The sequence below is a fragment of the Coenobita brevimanus genome, chromosome 23, assembly GCF_032717465.1.
Source record: "Coenobita brevimanus isolate Jiangsu-jjx chromosome 23, ASM3271746v2, whole genome shotgun sequence".
In the NCBI taxonomy this organism is placed as follows: Eukaryota; Metazoa; Arthropoda; class Malacostraca; order Decapoda; family Coenobitidae; genus Coenobita; species Coenobita brevimanus.
In genome coordinates, this window is record NC_136976.1 from 55,427,657 (window position 1) to 55,447,408 (window position 19,752).

Below are 19,752 nucleotides of genomic sequence, written 5' to 3' on the forward strand. Positions count from 1 at the left end.
GAAATAACGAAAAACGCTACATTCTCCACTGCTAGCTTTAGCTGTCCACTCATACATCGTCTTTGTTTGTCTTCCACATATTTCCCACCAAATTAGCCTCCACACCTCATTCCTCAAGCAGCCTAACCATTCCTGCCCCTGCCTGTCTCTCAAGGGGTTGTATTCTGGTGTGTTCCTCACCTGTTTAGTTCTGCATATGGCACGTTGATATTCTCTTGTATGCTGTTATTGTAATCTATATCCATATTAAGAAGATAAAACTATGGAAGAGAATTGTAAGGTAAATCAAACGTGTGCCAAGAAAGAGATGGTTAGGGAGTCTCTTGAACCCACGAAACTTAGGCCCCAGATTTCACCAGAGTCACTTTTTTAGAGTACGGAATCTCCATAGCGTTGGACTCAATGACCAAAAGTTACTCCAGTCACGTTTAGGGGAACTCATATGCACTGCTCTTACTCTTGACTTGTGCCCTTCATGCATTCTGTCCCTAATGACAAATATTTAAACCTTCAGTACTAGGACATCTCTTTATTTCATTCTTACTGTCACCCGACGATACTACTCAGCTTAGGAACATTTCTCATGGCAGGGCAGCTAGAAAACATCTTCTGATATCCTGCAGTAAGATGACGTTCTTCTTACTTTTTTCCCACGGTAAATATGTAAAGGTGAATCGGTTGAACGTTTGGGCGAACAAATCCCTTCTCTACAAGGGTGCGTCCTAAGATTTTAAAATCGCCTGAATATAACAAGAATAGAACAGAAAAGACACTATCTTATTGAATGGGTTAATAGATATTGTTAACTTTCTGGCCACTTGTCAGCAAGGTGCCTCTTCTAAACTGCACATTATACTGATAATACCAAGACTACTCGCACCAAAAAATCGAATGCTGTATTCAGGAAGTTAAAATGCGGAGAAAATTTTTATTGACATCGGGTGCACTACACTCACTGACAATAACAATGATAAATACATAACTGCAGTGTACTTCAAATTTGTTATAACGGTCGCTTGTTTCTTTTTTTATTGTTCCTTTTATTAACAGTCTCACAGTATAAAAGCATTTATTTATTTATTTATTTTTTTTTGTACACAATGGCGTATGTTATTCTATTTTTCGGTACCTCCTGACAAATTTTATTCAGCTCAGGAATGGTCACTCGTACTGGATGAGCTAATGAAGGCTTCAGTTTGACCCCTCTAATTGGAAAAAATTCTCCTAAGAACGGCATGTTATGAGAAAGTCATCGTTGAGAAGTTAATCCTATTTCTTTACACAAGTCGATAAGCAATTTTAAGCTTTGTAGCCAAGCGTTAACTCATTCAGAGCGCGAAAATTCTGTACTAGTTTATCACGACCACTTTATGCAGCTTGGCAATAATGTTCGCTTCTTCCTCTAAGCCGCAAAAGCTGTCACCAGTAATTCTTTCACTGCGTCACAAGCTTTTACTGTGATATCTGTTCCGCAGCCAGACTATTTTACTCAACTTAGGGGTGGTTTTCCCTTCTCTCGGGGTTAAGAATAATAACGATAACCTGAAGGGCAATAACTGCAGCAAGCGCATAATTTGGCGGACTAATTTTCCGCCACTTGAGCGAGTTATAATGAACCCCTGCCGCCTCGTTAATTCCTCAGTGCTTAGTGTAGCGGCTGAGACATGATCTAATTACAGTCCTGAAACTGACTTCTGATATATACTATGCCCCCTCTACAGTGTCATCAATGTCCGTCAGTTATAGACTATACAGTATTGTACTGCCTCCACCAACGAAGCTGGAAGTTATGTGTCCACCCGTGTGTCTGTGTGTATACAATATATCTTAAAAAGTTGTCATAGGATTTCAATGAAATCCGGTGGATAGGAAGGAAGAGGGTCAAGGGAGAGTTTATTAGATTTTGAGAAGGGTCCGGATGTTAATGTAGGAATAAATAATAAATTTTACAGATGGTGGAGGTATTCTCTTTGTGAGACTGTGTGACAGATCAGATCAAGACCGCATAATTGACTGTGTGAGACCGTAAAAGTATTCGTCTGGCAAGAATGAGGAATTACAGCAGTAAATAATACATTTTGTTGGCGTGGGAGGAGATATGCGCTCTCTGAGTGCTGTCTTGTTATTTTTCATGCACCCGGCTCAGATATAAGCTAGGAAGGTTGTTCCCAAGGTCTAGACTATGACACACACTGCGGTCCTCACAAGGCATCATCACTTGAACACTACAGTCGCGGCGCACGACTCTGAGGTTGTCATTATCGTACCCTGGCAACCTACCATTCAAAAGTGCGTCCGATTTCGTATCATATTATACACGAATCATATTGTTATGCACGAATATATTATACACGAATATTATTATAAATGAACAATTATACACGAATCACATGAGTCTCAGACTATACATGAAATCAGACGCACTTTTGAATGATAGGTTGCCAGGGCACGATATTAACAATCTCAGAGTCGCGCGCCGCAACTATAGTACACACCTGGTACGCACCATCTCTGTTGTGATAGGTTACGTATAACAGATTCAGATCTGGTGTTGTGGTAAAACAAGGAGTATTTTTATGACGCTTTAGTGGAGCCATATGAAAGAGCAGGGAACATGAAATGAAGGCTGGCAGTCAGTCCTGCCAGTGGGTCCATGCTGGAGACCGTTTAGTAAACAAATACTGGACAAATCCCTCCATTGTCATGGCTCTTTCACCCATCCAGCTGAACTGATATATCCAAACGATTGTAGGCCTATTCAACTTACTGTAGATAAAGAATTCCTGTCTTCTAAGAATGTCTTTGTATCAGCCACAGGGGTCACTAGAACTGACCGATAACAGTGGTTCGGTGAATGACAGAAGCTTCACAGTGACCCAAGTTGTCCAGTCTCTGTTTACTATACTGTAGCCTCTAGCCCGCCTGTTGTTCACCCGTACAGTACTTGGTAACAGTACGAGTACTTGTTCTCTTATTAGTCCCTCCATACATTAAATCTGATACTGCTGTGGAGTTTTCATTGTCTCTCTCATGAAAGAAAAGATCGGAAGAGAAAACAGAAAATAGCCTGAGCAACATGAAATCAGGAATAACAGCAGGCAGCCAACTAACCAACATCCAACCACACAGGGCAGTGTTTAGTGGAGGATGGCTGGGGGAGGGGGGGGGGAGGATCGACAGCATCAGTGCCGAAGGCTCTCCAGGTATCAAAGTTTTCTTATTTCAAAAAAATAAAATCGTGACTATGGTGAAACAGGACACACAGCCACTTGCCTTGCCTTCCTCTGAATTATTAAAAACTTGAAATATGTGATCATCTTGTTTTTGTGTACAAAGTAAATGTTTTGGTTTGGGTACAATATAGGCAACTTTTGGAACTATTTGATTTCTTTTATTGATGAACCGTGATGAGTTGCTGGAATATGCAACCTTCGGAAATATCATCTCCATCATCATTATCATCCCAGCTCTTTTTCCCATTAATACTGGTGCATGGGACGCAAGACAACAAGGGTTCAAGATACAGAAACGAAAATTGAAAATTTGGTGAATTATCGTCCGAACGCCCATTAAAATGGGTCACACCCATTCAGTCATCATTCAAGCCTTGGAATTTCTTGGCTCCACCTCACAGGCCAAACGATCCTCATAACACCGCGTTTCATAATCCTTGTGGTATAGAGCCATTCAGTCGACTGACACGTAAAAAATTTAAACAGAAAATAGTGCAACCCTTGCCATACACAGTTCATCCAGCCATTTCTGTCCCTTGTCAGTTTTGCTACTTCAGTTTCCATACCTCATGTAGTCACACAGTCACGAATATTAATCATCAACCTTTCTCTTTGTTTCCCATTCTTCCTCCTACCCTCAAACACACTCATATTTACATTTTCCACCATCCTACTCCTACCCATGTTGGCCATTCTCACTCCTTGTGACCAGTACCACCTAAGCACACTCTCTTCTGCCCTTTGATGGACAGACTTTCTTATTCCACATTGTTACGAATCTCTAAATGTCTTATCCTATCCAGCCTACACATCCCACATGCTTTTTTTAACAATCCTATTTCTGCTGTTCTGACTCTTGATGTTGGTACTCGTCTCATTCCGCAGTCTCACACAGTTGCGTTTTAATATGGGCACTAGAACACTTCCATTTATCTCCTCTTGCAACATCTGTGTTCAAACTTCTATTCCATATCGTCTTTCATTTCTGCAGCCACCTTACTTTCTTGTGCCCTCAACTCACTACGCCTTTCCCACACTTACCTTTCATTTCTATCACATATGTGTACATCCTAGTCTCTCTTCATGCACCAACTTTAATCCCCATTATTTTCAGGCCTCGTCATTCATATATGTTCACAAACCAAAACCAGCCGATAAATACAGTGTTACGTTCAGTTTTAGCAAACAACACATTATCAACATATTTCAAATTTGAAATATTCCATCCCTTACCATCATCACCAGCCTCATTTTCCCTTCCTGTGTTTTTTTTTTTTTTTTTTTTTTTTTGCATTGACGTCTCGTATACCCCCATCTCTATATCTACTGCATAATCGTGGCATCATCACACATCCTTGTCTTTCGTATAAGGCCCCGAAAACCCGTCCAGCTATATCCTACGCCCCTACAATCATCAACGGCTCGTGCTCTCGTTTGAGGGAGCATCAGAGCAGCTAACAAACCCTGGAGTCAGTGAGGGAATTTGAGTGGCACCATCAGTTCTGCTGGATGCCTAAGAGTGGTGTGTGATATTGTCAACGGGACGGGGCTGTAGGCAGGGAAGAACAAATTAGTAACGGTAAACATCGTCACTTCGAGATGTTCAAGGCCAGGGTACCGGAGTTCATAATATTTATGGGTACGTAACTGGCCTACGTACCTGTTGTCATTAGGTACAAGTAAGATGATGGCTAGAATAATGTGCAGCTAGTTCCGACATAAAATTCGACTACACACACACACACTCATATATATATATATATATATATATATATATATATATATATATATATATATATATATATATATATATATCAAACTGTTAGCATGATCAAAGATAAGTAAGAGGAAAAAAGGCCAACAACAACACATTTATTGTCTAGATGTCCATAACCTTAGGGTGTGTTATAAGAGATGGCTCTGAGATGGTGATGTTGATGAGTCACGGGTTTTCCAACCTTTTTATTTTTATTATTACTGGTTTAGTAGGAACAGAAACAAGAAGTTATACAATGAGAAGTGCCAGTGGGACGAAAAGGAAATAAAGTGTTAAAGTGAAGGTGTACAGTGTGATGTAAGGTAACTGTCTTGTTCAGTTTAGGTATTATGTTTCTAGTGCACCTTATTTTTATATCCCCTGTGAGTGTGGGGAGGGGTGCGTGTGCGCTCATTATATAGATAGATAAATAGATGCACATACCGTATATATATATATATATATATATATATATATATATATATATATATATATATATATATATATCCATCACCCAATCCTATGTCGCCCCATGAGGAGCGTAGGAACCTGGGACTAGGCAAGTTGGTCCTGACATTAAGATGAGATTGACCAACCTCACTCATCCCTGAGTGGCATTACGTGACAATAAATCCCAACCACCCCTTGGGTATAAACCTACACAGGCTCAATCCGATTGGAGCATCTTAATTACCCAATAACCACCAGGCGCCATAATTTGGTTATATATATATATATATATATATATATATATATATATATATATATATATATATATATATATATATATATATATATATATATATATATATATATATATATATATATATATATATATATACTGTATATATATATATATATATTTATTTATTTATAGAGAGATACATATATAGATATAGTATATGAAAAATAAATATATGCAATATATATATATATATATATATATATGTGTGTGTGTGTGTGTGTGTGTGTGTGTGTGTGTGTGTGTGTGTGTGTGTGTGTGTGTGTGTGTGTGTGTGTGTGTGTCTGTGTAGGGTTATTGCTACGGTACAGTGTTCGGTCATGGCTAAACCAATTAATAAACTTTTTGGTTCCAAGAAAATGATAGAGAAAGGGAGGGAGGGGGAGTGATGGAGAAGGGATGGAGGGAAAAGGAAGTAGTGGAGGGGAAGAGGGAAAGAGGAGAAGATGAAGAGAGAGGAAGGAGAGTGGGACAGAGGAGAGAGAAGAAGGAAGAAATAGAAAGAGAAGAAACAAGGGGGCATAACGGGGAGGATACGATGAACGCGGGGAGGAAAGGAGAGAAGAGAGAGGCAGAGAGTGGGGGAAAGAGGGAAAATGAAAGGGGGGGGGGATGAGGAAGAAAGCAGACTGAGAATAAGGCCTATACACCACTCGAGGGTCACTGAGGCAGACGATAATTTTTTACTGAGCCCCTTCCTTGTCCCAGAGTATGACCCACATCGGTGCCCAGCTGTACTGCTGGGTGAACAGGGACAAGGGAGTACAAAGGACTAATAAGGAAAGCAAACAGCAACAGATCTGTTGTTTTTTCGAGACCGTTACGGGATAAGTTATACATCTCACATAACAATTACAACTGTTAAAGAGAAGGATAGGAAAGCAGGACACAGGAGAAACAGACTGTGTCCAAGTGTCTGACCGGCCCGGGAATCGACTTCTCGTTCTGCCAGTTTCGGGATGGGGTTGCAAGAAAAGGAGGAGAGAGTTTATGAAAGGAAGGGGTAGGGGGAGGAGAAAGAGAAGGGAATAGGGGAAGGAGAAAGAGAAGGGAGTAGAGGGAGGAGAAAGAGAAGGGAGCAGGGGGAGGGGAAAGGGAGACGAGGAAAAGTAAAGAGCAAAGGAAGAGAGTCCTGTGATTTACTAAGGGAAAAATATTATATAATACTGTATCTCCTTCGGAATCTACCGGTACATCTCTCTCTCTCTCTCTCTCTCTCTCTCTCTCTCTCTCTCTCTCTCTCTCTCTCTCTCTCTCTCTCTCTCTCTCTCTCAACCCAGTAACTTCTCGACATTTCCGGCGTGACGGCACTACAGACGGGCGGCCCTAACACACACACACACACACACACACACACACACACACACATACATATGCACAGTAGCATAGACATACACACACATATATACTGTACACATGCGCTCACACACATACACAGATGCGCACGCACACGCACACGTACAGTACATGCACAGTACACAAATACGCACACCAGCATCTGCTACAAATTGGTAATAGATACACCATGACCATCTTCCTGCAAATGCCATCATACCTCCTGTAAACGCCTGTAGGGTCGGTTACACTACAACACTCTTGCTACTGGCGGGGTAGTCAGCAGAGAAAGACACCTGCCATCATCGGTAAAGGAACCACCGTACTGGGGTTACTTATAATAATGCTGCCTTTTTTTTTTATGAGGGGGGAACTAATCAAGCTAAATCAATACCAGCTAACTATTCACTGACATGAAGTGGAAACTATCGAGAAAAAGAAATGTAAAGTGTGTAATAAGACTAGTAATTGTATGAAAGTCTCAGCCTGGACTTAGACTCAGTGTACCAATATATTGTGGTTAAGTTGTTTGAAGAGTGAGGACTGTGTGACTTAACAGTTGTCAAGCTGGTAGGTAAATTTGATTTTTGTGGGGGTACCTCCCGTGGTTGATGGTAGCCAACCACGGGAACGTTGATAGCCTACTGTGTTGTTGCTGGAAGGATATTAGTTAACATCGCCATCATCATCATCATCATTTTCGGTACATTAGTCAAGGTAAAATAATCTCATAGTTGCATGTGGCCTGCCTGTGTCTTCCTAGCGTGATAGGATACTGTTGCCACACATGCCATGGGTCGTAGTCAGCCCATTCAGTCACAGGACGTGATTTGCATTACACTCTTGCCTTCTTCAGACAGTGCTGTTTAGCCTTAACCCCTTTATCATACGTACTCTCTTACGCTTAATAAAATGGTCTGGTAGCAGCGAGAATAAGCTAACAGAAAACGTCATGGTGCTGGAGTGGTTAAGGTAGAGATTGTGAGGATGTTAGGAGCTCTGAATTTCTGTTGGCATTATGATGATGGTGGCGACCATCATCCACTCACTTGATGTAGTTCTGCCTACTTCTTCCTTAGCCTTTATCATTCTTTTTCTGTGCCTGCCCTCCTCTCTTCCTATTTCTCCCATCTTTCCTGTCACTTCTTATTTGCTTTTCTTTCCTTTACGGGTGGCATTACATTGAGTGACAAGCCAAATGGTTTCCTGTAAGCCAAAAAACCATTTATAACGCTGGGTGGTAACCATGTAACCAAACCATACTGTACGTGCTCCCTACGTGTCAGCAAGTGGGTTGGTGGAGGGTTAGTGCCCCTCCCCGTAAAACAAATAACTCAAAGTCAAATGGTCACCCCTTACGGGATTATGGTGTCTGGCAATAGATAGATAGATAAATAGATAGATTATGGAGATCCGAATGACAGTGTGTTTGGCTTCCCTGCTGAATCCCTCTGTAACATGGCACGCACGCTTAATACAGAGAAGGCTTATTGTTATTCGTTAAATAATCATCAGAAATTCAGGACTTGCATACACCGCCAGATATGTTGTTGTTGTTGTTATTATTATTATTATTATTATTATTATTATTATTATTATTATTATTGTTATTATTATTATTATTATTATCATTATTATTATTATTATTAAGAATATGGCCGCTTAACATTCAGTCCGAGGAGTTTCTCTCTCTCTCTCTCTCTCTCTCTCTCTCTCTCTCTCTCTCTCTCTCTCTCTCTCTCTCTCTCGGCGACTTTCTCATCTTAGGCAGCACGTCTTGTAGTGAAGGGGCTGATGGAGGCTGTCCCTAACCCTTCCGAAAAGTTTATCTTAAGTCAAATAAACTCTTGTGTGGGGGTAGTAAGACTAAAACAAACACTGCATCGCTGGACTGAAGGGGTTGCGTGGTGGTGGGAGGGCCGGCCACTTACCTATAACAGCGAAAGCAGGAGCGTCCCGGCTCTCATCCCACTCCCCTCTCATGCTCTTGTCACTTTAATTTTGACTGATAGTACTATCTCTTCATCTTGAATGCTGAACCGATGCTGGTACCACTACAATATGATGTTAGTCACGAAGAAGTGCTGTGGAGCGAAGTACTGTCGTAACACTGACTGTTACTGAGTTACGTGAAATGTGCTACAATAGGAAGAAAATAATGGTCCACGTAAGATGAAACAACATCAGTATAGCTAACCTTTTATGACACGCACGGAATACTTGGGTTTAATGCTTTCCCCTAGTACCAGTGATGACAGTTATATAACATCAAAGTAATGGAAACGTTTGTGTGTTAACCATCATTTTCATCGTAACCATCATCATCATCATCACCATAACCCCATTTCCCATACTGATATACAGTATAGTAGGAATATCTTAAACAAGACCAATCGTGTTTTCGGGACATGATTTGGAGGAGACAGGAAACCACAGCTACAAACAGTCCCTATCCTTCTAGCCATTCACAGGTCACAGGACGTACGAAGCTACTGTCTAAACGTTGGACGGCATTGCTGGCAGATCCGTACACTTAAACTAAGGAGGGGGACTTTCCAGCCACTCTCTCCCGCCCCCGCATGACAGGCAGGAAATAAGTGAATAAAACCTTTTTTCCCCATCCATAGCAATATCAATGGCTATAATGGGAAACAATGAGTAGCGTCCCAGTGTGTGTGTGTGTGTGTGTGTGTGTGTGTGTGTGTGTGTGTGTGTGTGTGTGTGTGTGTGTGTGTATGGTGACCCCCGGCCGGTGGTGAGTGGTGCTGTACTGCGGCCTCTGACAGTGGCGGGGGTATTGGTGCATGATAATTGTCGGAGCACCAGAGCGACGCGCCACACTGCACCCCACTACCCCTCCTTACCCCCTCACCCACCTACAGTAAGGCAGCGGAGCGTAACCCTCCCCGGCCCCTGGACACACGGGAGCACTGGGGGCAAGAGGCCGCTCACGTCTCCTCAGCCTTTACTTCAAATGAATGTCACGCTTTGTTCATGACTGTATTGAAGTTTGCTACAGTGAATATATATATATATATATATATATATATATATATATATATATATATATATATATATATATATATATGTGTGTGTGTGTGTGTGTGTGTGTGTGTGTGTGTGTGTGTGTGTGTGTGTGTGTGTGTGTGTGTGTGTATTTATGTATAATTTTATTTATTTATTTATTTATTTGTGTCTATGTAGATATGTATATTTGCATGCATATGAAATTACTGAGATGCAAGTGCCTACGGTTTCTATGCGTGGTGAGAATGTTGACAGAGTAATTAATGGCACAGTAAAACAGGTGTGGAAGTAGAAGCAATAGCCTGTGATGCAAAGAACTGACCTGGGTGCTGAGGTGATTATGGTCAGATGGAGAGAAGAATGGATGGGATCACCAGTGCATAACTAACTGAATTAAATGGAGTGAGAGGAAGAGAAAGCCAAGAAAGAGGTGGACGCTGGGTATCAATGACATTTTTGCATCACACACGTTTCAACATCCAGGAGGGAGAGATGTGCGTATGGAGCAGAGCAAATAATACGTGGGGTGACTCATGGCAATGTCCTATAACACAGAAGTGATGCGTGTGGGGTAAAATGAGGAATAATCAGCCTGGCCTGGTTACAGAAGCTTCAACTTGCTGCAGATGAGACAATAAATATGAATGAATGGGGTTGCTTTCTCCTGCTTTCGGCGCTCCTGCTATAAGAAGGGAACAGTGAACATATGCACTGTGTACATAATGTGTGTGTGTGTGTGTGTGTGTGTGTGTGTGTGTGTGTGTGTGTGTGTGTGTGTGTGTGTGTGTGTGTGTGTGTGTGTGTGTGTGTGTGTGTGTGTGGTTTCTTTTTGACATTCAATCTTCCCTCCCCATTATTTTGTTCCCACGAAGCTGAGTATCAAAATGTAGGTTGGCATGTCTTGGTGGAAGATCATATGGCGGTAAAGGGGTCATGGGGGTGGGAGGTGGGGGGGGATGAGTCCCCCTCCCCTTCTATAACGTCACTCCACCACCGACATGTAATATAACCAGCTACACTGACACTCACGGACTTAGGTCGTACTGAGATTTCGTGACATCTTTTACTCCGGTGTTTTATTCTGCATAGTGCACTTCAGCATCTTCTATATGTTCTTTTCTTATACAAAGTACCAGCAGGGGTACCCGGCGTTGCCCCGGCCAAAAAGGCGAACACTGTATCCCATTTGTTCTAGTTCAATTTTTCTTTTTACTCCAGAAAGACCATGTACCTCTTATGCTTTTGAAAAGTGATTATACGAGGTCCAGGAGCTTTCTCTTTCAGTTTTCATAGAATAACGCACAGAATTTGTGCGCACTTGTTTACTATTACCGGTGACATCAAATGACCTCCGACCGGTGACCTTAAATGACCTCGGAGGTCAACCTCACATAGCCTATGTCCAAACTGGAGGTCATGTGAGTCTCCATGCCAGAATTGGGTTGCAGGGGTACCAGGAGATGCCTGAGCAAAAAAAAAAAAAAAAAAAAAAAAAAAGGGCGAACACTCAACCGGTGACCTCAAATGACCCAGAACTGAATTTTTACCCCCTTAAAACCATCCTTGGGTCACCCTGATTCAGAATATATATGGGTCTGATGATCTCTGACCCTTGGTTTGGGCGTGATTGAAGGACAAACAAACAAACACACACAAACAAGCAAACAACGCGACTCTCATATATATATATATATATAGATGTCATTGTTGAAATGCTATAAATAACGAACAAGAGAATGTTAAGGTGTATAGTGACTAAATCGCTTAGGAACATGTGCCACCAAACCCCCTGTGTTATCCAGAACATGGCTTTTTGTTCACAGCCATGAGTCAGTTTAGTCTGGTCTAAACCTCTTCGATCCGATGAGGTATTTTTTCTTAGATCTTAAGTACAAATGAATTATATTGTTTAACTCTATGTAAGCGTTCTCGTGTTGCATGTGTTAATAGAGGCTGACTCTCATCCTTCCAGTTCCGAAAGTCTCTTCTAAAGTGAGGACAGTTTTCAGCAGATAGCAGTAATAAAATAACACATTGCTTGATAGGACTGCAGGGGTTAATACTTTGAATACTATGTCTAGATGATTTTATTTACCTCAGAGAATGCATTTCATGGGTACTTCATTACTTGGCTGCCCTCCAAAGCTGATGGAAATCGTCTGGCGGTAGGAAGATTAAAATACAAGTGGCGTCCTCGGGCTTAAGGAGTTAATCAAGCCTCTGTTATACATCTATCGTTAGGAATGGTCTCTCCTAAGCTGAACAAAATCGTCCGCAAGTACGCAAAATAAAATAGTAAAGGCGTCACGCAAGCTCAAGGCTGAACAAAATCCTCTGAAAGTAGGTAGAATCAAATAATGCACATGTCATGTATTCTCGTAGTTGAATAAAATCGTCTACACTAGCTGGAGTAGAATAATAAATACGTCAAGTAAGGTGGATGTCGAAGCAGAAGATAACACGAGGCTAAAGAGGTCACGGGGGGGCACAACCTTAACAGCCTCTTCCATCTTGCCTGCATACGTCGTCTCAGCCCACACACCAGATATCTGCTGTCATAAAAATGCGGCAGAACTGCACAGCGTAGGCGAGATGTCTGGTATTGTGGGTGTGATTGAAAACAACCCTTGAGGTAAATACAATAATATAGAGAAGACACAGAATTACAGTCTAGTGGAGATATTTGGGGAGCCGCGCGCGTGTTTGATTGTGTGTGTGTGTGTAAATCGTAATATGAAAGATGAAAACCAGAGCAACGTAACGGTATTAAAAAGATGTACAGAAATTAAACTACTTTAGCTTATAATGACTTAACAGTATAAATGAGGATAACGTCCTTATGTTCAAGTACAGTATTTGGTTACTGCTGTGATGTGTATATATATATATATATATATATATATATATATATATATATATATATATGAAGAGAGAGAGAGAGAGAGAGAGAGAGGGATACCAGTGAGGAAAATGAACTGAAGAAGTACAGCACGAAAGGAAAATGGGGGCGTTGACAACAAATAAGATTGTCAGTGGGAGTAAAGAAAGTATCGTGTAACGTGATGGTACTGTACATTAGCTGCAATAATAACGTACTGCAGTGAAGCGTGGACGATCCTTGAATGAAAGTACTGTTCAGTCACATGGTTGGTCACCTCTTACTTACGATGATATCTTGTATATTATATCCTAGTTATCACCAAGATTCTATTCAACTTTTGAGGACCTGGACGAAATGAAAACCCTCGCTACAGCTGGTCTTCCCCAACCCGCATATAACAGTAGGCCTACATAGGAGTACATAAGAGGTACGGATAACAGGCCTGTTGGCCCATGACGAGATTGTCTGCTGGAAAAAGAATATGCTAATTCTACTAAGATCTAATCAACGTGTACGGTAAGAGAAAAGGTAGAAAAGAGGAAGGCTTTCTCTCACCCACCACGCCATCCGGTTAACCGGCGGGAAAAAAAGATAGAAAAGAGCACAATGATGGTTAGAAAGAACAAGTATGGAAATTTTATAGGAGAGGCAGAGGGGGGAAAAACTATGCATTATGTAATATGTATTCTACAGATCTGTAAGAGAAAAGCAGACACAATGGCCAAGAGTTCTCGTTATTAAACAAACATCTCCCGGTTGTCAGCATCACATCAACCTGAAAACAAGCAACACTAAGTTAGGTATAGCCTTTAGACTGAAAATATTTGTTTAACCGAATTTTACCCGTATCAATACATTTTGCAAGAACTACCGTTGCTGGTAGCTTATTCCGATTGTCTAATTCACGATTATTAAAGTAGTTTTTCCCGACTGTATATTAGTGTTGTATCCCTTGCTTCTGAGTTTCATTCCGTTATTTCTAGTCACAATATCATTCTGTATTTCGAACAAATTATTGTATCTAGCATTGTCAGATTTGTTAAGAATCTTAAATACTTGTATTAGATCTCCTTTGAGGAGTCGCTTTTTAAGACAAAACGTATTTAGTTTCTTTAGTTGCTCTTCGGAGGGTAAATTTAGCAGCGAAGGGGTTGTTTTTGTAGGTTTGAGCTGCACTACCTTGAGCATATCCTCGACTCTAATAATGTTCGGGGAATACTGCTTTACAAAGTATTCTGGGTGTGGCCTGATTAATGACGTATAAAGCTTATAAATTACATCAGGCGTTTTATGATCAGAGTTCCTTGTGATGAAGCCGAGCATTTTCTTTGCCTTGTTACTGGCTGATAATATGCTATACTGTCACTATTTTGGGTTTTTGAAGTCGTTACCGATAATAACTCCTAGATCCTTCTCATCCTTTATATACTTTCGTCAGTGGGGTACTGAACATGCGATATATATATATGTATATATATATATATATATATATATATATATATATATATATATATATATATATATATATATATATATATAAATATATATTTTTTTTTTTTTTTTTTTTTTTTTTCTCCACCAAAGTGCAGCATCTTACATTTATATACATTAAATTTCATCTGCCGTTTTGGTAGTTTTGGTGTTGGTGGTGGTGGTGGTGATGGTATTGGTGATGGTAGTGGTGATGGTAGTTAAGATGATGGTGGTGGCAGTAGCTGTGGTGGTGGTGGTGGTAGTCTTGATGGTCTTCGCTTGTTATGTATTACCATAACTGTCTTACTTTCATACATTAAAGTTTATATACACAAAATGACTTGTCCAAAGAAATTACTTACATATTACTGATGTGGAGCCTACCTTTGACCCTGGCTGACGCTTTTGAAAAAGTACTTTAGGGTTTGTTTTCGCTTCACGAGAAATTTTCGCCTCATAATGTCGTTTAGTTTTCCGAATGATTTGTGCATACATTGCCGCTGTAGTTTACCCTAAAATATTCGGTACTGTCATCGTGATTTCCTGTACGTTTATATTTTTTAGATGCTATTCTCTTAACTACCAAGTATTTCTTCAGTAGGCCTGTTCTTCGACATCCAGGCCGGTTTATTAATGTGATTATTTCTACGGGTAATTCTCGGTATATTTTCTCGTTCGATAGACCTCAGTCGATGAGTGAACCTTTTCCACATTTCCCGGACGTTATCCGTCTGTACTAACTTAATGCTGTTAGTGCTGGATATTTTCTGTCTCATGTTATCGAAATTAGCCTATTTTAAGTTAGGAACGAAAAGGCTGCTTTATACTGGTCTTACATTTGACGTTAACTTCAAGTCTAATGCTGTTATGATCGCTGTCACTAACATTTTTACCAACATTGCATAAATTTATAATCAGTTGCTAGGACGAGGTCGAGGATGTTATTACCGGACGTTGGTGTATTCACTGCCTGACTTAAAAAGGCATCGTGTGTCAGTTCTAACAACCTGTTGCCTTTATTATCGGCACACGAATTTTTGCAACCATTATTCGAATTATTAACGTCCCCCCAAATAACAGTCTTTGGTTTTCGTTACTGATTTTATTTCGCCGTACAGAATTATATCATTTTCCTCGTCTAACCTGGGCGGTCTGTATATTAGCCTACATCGAAAAGAATGGGTTTATTACTCTCGGTGAAAATGTCTATATACTAAGAATCGTAGGTTCAACATCCAGTATATTGATCTGTACTGCATGTATATGGTTCTTAACCTGTATTAGAACTCCCTCCCCCAGTTTTGTGCAGCTGCGATCTTTCAAATATTGTATGGTATTGTAGCAATATTTCTCCAATACAGTGTTTGTCACGAAGATTTGACCATGTTTCTGTACAGTAATCATAATTTTGTCGGGATTTTCAGTAGTAGCATCACTAATTAAATAGTCTCGCCTTGAAATAATACTTCTCGCGTTCATATACATAACCTTCATGGTACGGCTGGATCTAATAGTGCTGTGAGACACTAAAATTAGCCCTCTTGAATTGTTTAAATCTCCTATTTTTCTACCTGCATCAGAGGTGAGGTCAGATGCATCTGACTATCCTGGTGAGCGGATCTCACCTTACTTACCCTACTCCCATTGGCCTCGGAGATTGGATTATTAACAGCTACGTCATTAACTATTCCTCTTTCCACCTCTCTGTCACAACCTAAAGCATGCCTAACAGTGTCATTTAGCACCCTGCCTAACATGGCCTTCCTACCATATTGAGGTGAAGGCCACCTCAATCATAAAAACTCCTGTCATGACTAAAATTGTCCAAAAAAACAAACAGACATCACACCCTTCATTCTACACAGACGTTCTAACTTATCATTCTACTCAGATCACAGAACCAACATGAAATCTTGGTAACAAACCACAGACAACTAACTTCCTACAACATTCTTTGACCTTCCTAGTAAGGTCCCTATACTTCCTAAAAATCTCCTCTGACCTGCCTGAATCTACATTATCAGTCCCTACCACAGCAACAAAGACCAAGTCCTCTGAGGTGTTGCTAAGTCATCAACTCTGTCACATCCTGCATCCTATACCCGGGAAAGCAAAAGCGCTTCCTCCTAGAACCCTTAGCACAAAACACCTTCTCCTGATGCCTAATCAACGAATGCCCGACATGTACGAGGCTTGGCTCATCCTCTACTTCATCTAGTACCTGAAACCTATTCCTAATAGCCACAGACCTATCACTGTCACTTATCTTAGCCTTGCGCACTCCCTTGACTGGCTGGAAACCATCACTATCGTCTAACCTGGTCTCAACCTTAAACTAATCAAGTTTCTAAGTTATCTATCATTCCTAACACCTCTGCTTCCTATTACTCTATACACACTGCCATATTCTCCCAACCATTCAACTTGTCACTGACTGCGTCAATTGCCCTACTATTTTTCCCATCTTCTAAACTAAGCCTACTTGCTAACTCGCAAAAAAGTCAACACGTGTAGGCTACTCACCTTCCTTTGTCACAATGAAATCACTTATAAATTCATTGGTACACAAACAGCAGGTGAATCGGTGGGCAGGCGCCATATTAACAAACTTTGGAGAGCTCCGAACACGTCTTTACCTGAGGAGGTCAGAGGCCTGACATTGGTCACTATAGTACGGGAACAAATGGAGGGGGGGGGGTCATGGATCAGATTTGAGAACAGTAAAGGTGACAGTCTCAGTAATGCCACAATACTGCTCACATTTCACACCTTGCCGACAGCCATCAAGAATCATCATTGTCAGTGGCTCTACTTCTCCTCGAAAGGCAAAACCCGGCACACCCCTTTGTCCCTTATGGATGTGACTTCAAGGTGGCGAATGGCTGCAGCTTCCAGGGGACTTGCACACAACTTAGACAACAACAAAGCACCTTAACGGTTTTGATCGGCTCTCCTTGCCTTAAGTTTGCTTAACCAGAGCACAATATTTTGTTTTTTAACAACAGCAGCAACAACTCCACGCGCCAACCTTCGCTGATGTATCTCTCTGCTGTGTGTAGTGACACCAAAAACTGTCCACTTAATCACTGATTCAGTCCCCAACATAATAGTTTCACGTGGCGTATGTTGCCACGCGCTGTAAAGAGGCCACTGGTGCGATGACTTGCGAGAATTCTGTTTTTCTTAAAAGTTAACAGTGGCTGTGGGAAAACAGAGGAAGACAGCCAGTCACCTATACTGAGGCTGCCTCTCCACAGCTGATGATAGTGAAAGAGATAGCCTGGCATTCCTGGGGAGGTATTATCGTTGATTAGGGGGCTTTATCGTATCATACCTCTCCCTTACCCCCGTATTTCATATGGCACGATCATTTTAACTTGTGTTTTATTAATGCATACATCATCATCAGCCGTACCCTTTTACCCTCCACCTGAATAAGTCAGAGGAGGGTGTTGTTATCACTGGGATCAATAGGGGTCCATCCGTAGAGCTGGGCGGCTGGGCAGCAAGGTGGCTGGCTGGGCGTAGAGATTTCGTTTCCGGCCCAGAACTCAGAAAGTATTCACTTAATAGAGTCACGAAATTTCACATATTCGTGTGTCTTTCACATGTTCATATGTCTTTTAGCTGATGCCTTTTGATAAGTACAATGCTCTGTCTTATGTAGTTTATTTTTTTAATAATGAAAACCTGAAAAAAAAAATCCAGTGGTTTCAGTGCAACCTGCGCAAGGAACCTGAAGGGCCCAGGTTATGTGTCATCAAGACATTCTATTTACGCCCACCTTTAAAAGAAAAGATCGAAGGGGTGAGGGCCATTATGCTCTTGGTTAGGTGTGCAGGGAGGTGGAGGGTATATGCCTGGCCAGATGGAGCGTTGCAATGTGTAGCATTGCCTATAATTTCTACCTATGTCAGTATTAAGAATACAAGTATCATGCAACAGAATGCTAAGATGTTGGAAGAGATTCTACAGAACCTGCAAAACAGACGAGAACAAGTGGTGCCAGGCACAACAAACCTCTCCTGACAGCAGTTATTATATTGCTGTTAAATACTGACTCGTTTCTACCATTTAGTGTCAGTACACAATTAAAGTCTAAGGTAATGGCGCAAATGTTTTCAAGTTATGCCCTCTGAAATTCAGTGATCTTGCATTTGACCTTTCAAGGTCACTCAAGGTTAAAGGTCATGGTGCCAAATGAGAGCCCATATGAGACTTTCTATATCTTGAAAATAGTAAATATTTTTCTCTTCAATGAGTTTCGAATTATAGCCCCTTGAATATCCATGACCGTCACTTTGACCTTTCAAGGTCACTTACGATCAAAGGTCATGGTGCCAATTAAAAGCCCATGTTGCGAGTTCCTCTATGTTCATGATAGTAAATATCTCTGTCTTCAGCCAATATCAAGTTATAGCCCAGTGAAAAGCCGTGACCTTCATTATGACCTTTCAACGTCACTCGATTACCTCCACACTCACCACAACCACCACCACATCCACTTTCTTTTAGGACCAGTGTCCACATATCATGAAGTTTCATGTAATTTCATTCAGCCGTTTTTCTGTAATGTTGCTAACAAACGAACAAACTCGAACTAAAACAATACCTCGCCGGACTCCGTCCGGGCGAGGTAATAAAGCCCGTGGAGTGGGTCGCGACTGTGGGTGTCACCCATCCAGCATCACTCGTCCCTGCCACCCACGGCCCAGTCCATACACACTAACCCACTTGTTCAACCTTTACAGCATTAGGACGGATTTTATATTTCATTCTGCTTATCGAACACAGGATTTAACCTCTACCTTATGATGTATTAGCTGAGTTTATGCTTGGTTGTTCCAGACGATTCCATTCAACTAGGAAAGACGTCTTGTACTGACGGAGTATTGTAAGACTATATCTAACCTCTGAAGCTCGAAATGTCTTCAACTTGCTTAAAAACATCTGCAAATAACAAGAATAAAATAAACAATATACCCTGGAGTTAGAGTTAATGCAGCGTAGGGGAGATCTGATGCAGCGTAGGGGAGATCTGATGCAGCGTAGGGGAGATCTGTAGTAGCGGGATTTAAAAAGGCCAGTACTCAACCTAGCCAGTTTGAAAATTCTCCCCTGAGAATAACAGCCCGTCTCAATATATCCAGAATAAACTACAAATCATGTTGCCTGGCTGAAGTGATTTATATTTGAAGCTGTCCAGTACCAGGACTGATAAACTTATTTCATTAACTTCAGTAAATTCCCATAATACCGAGGTCAGGGAAAGGAAATAACGCAGCACACACACAGGATAAATCAT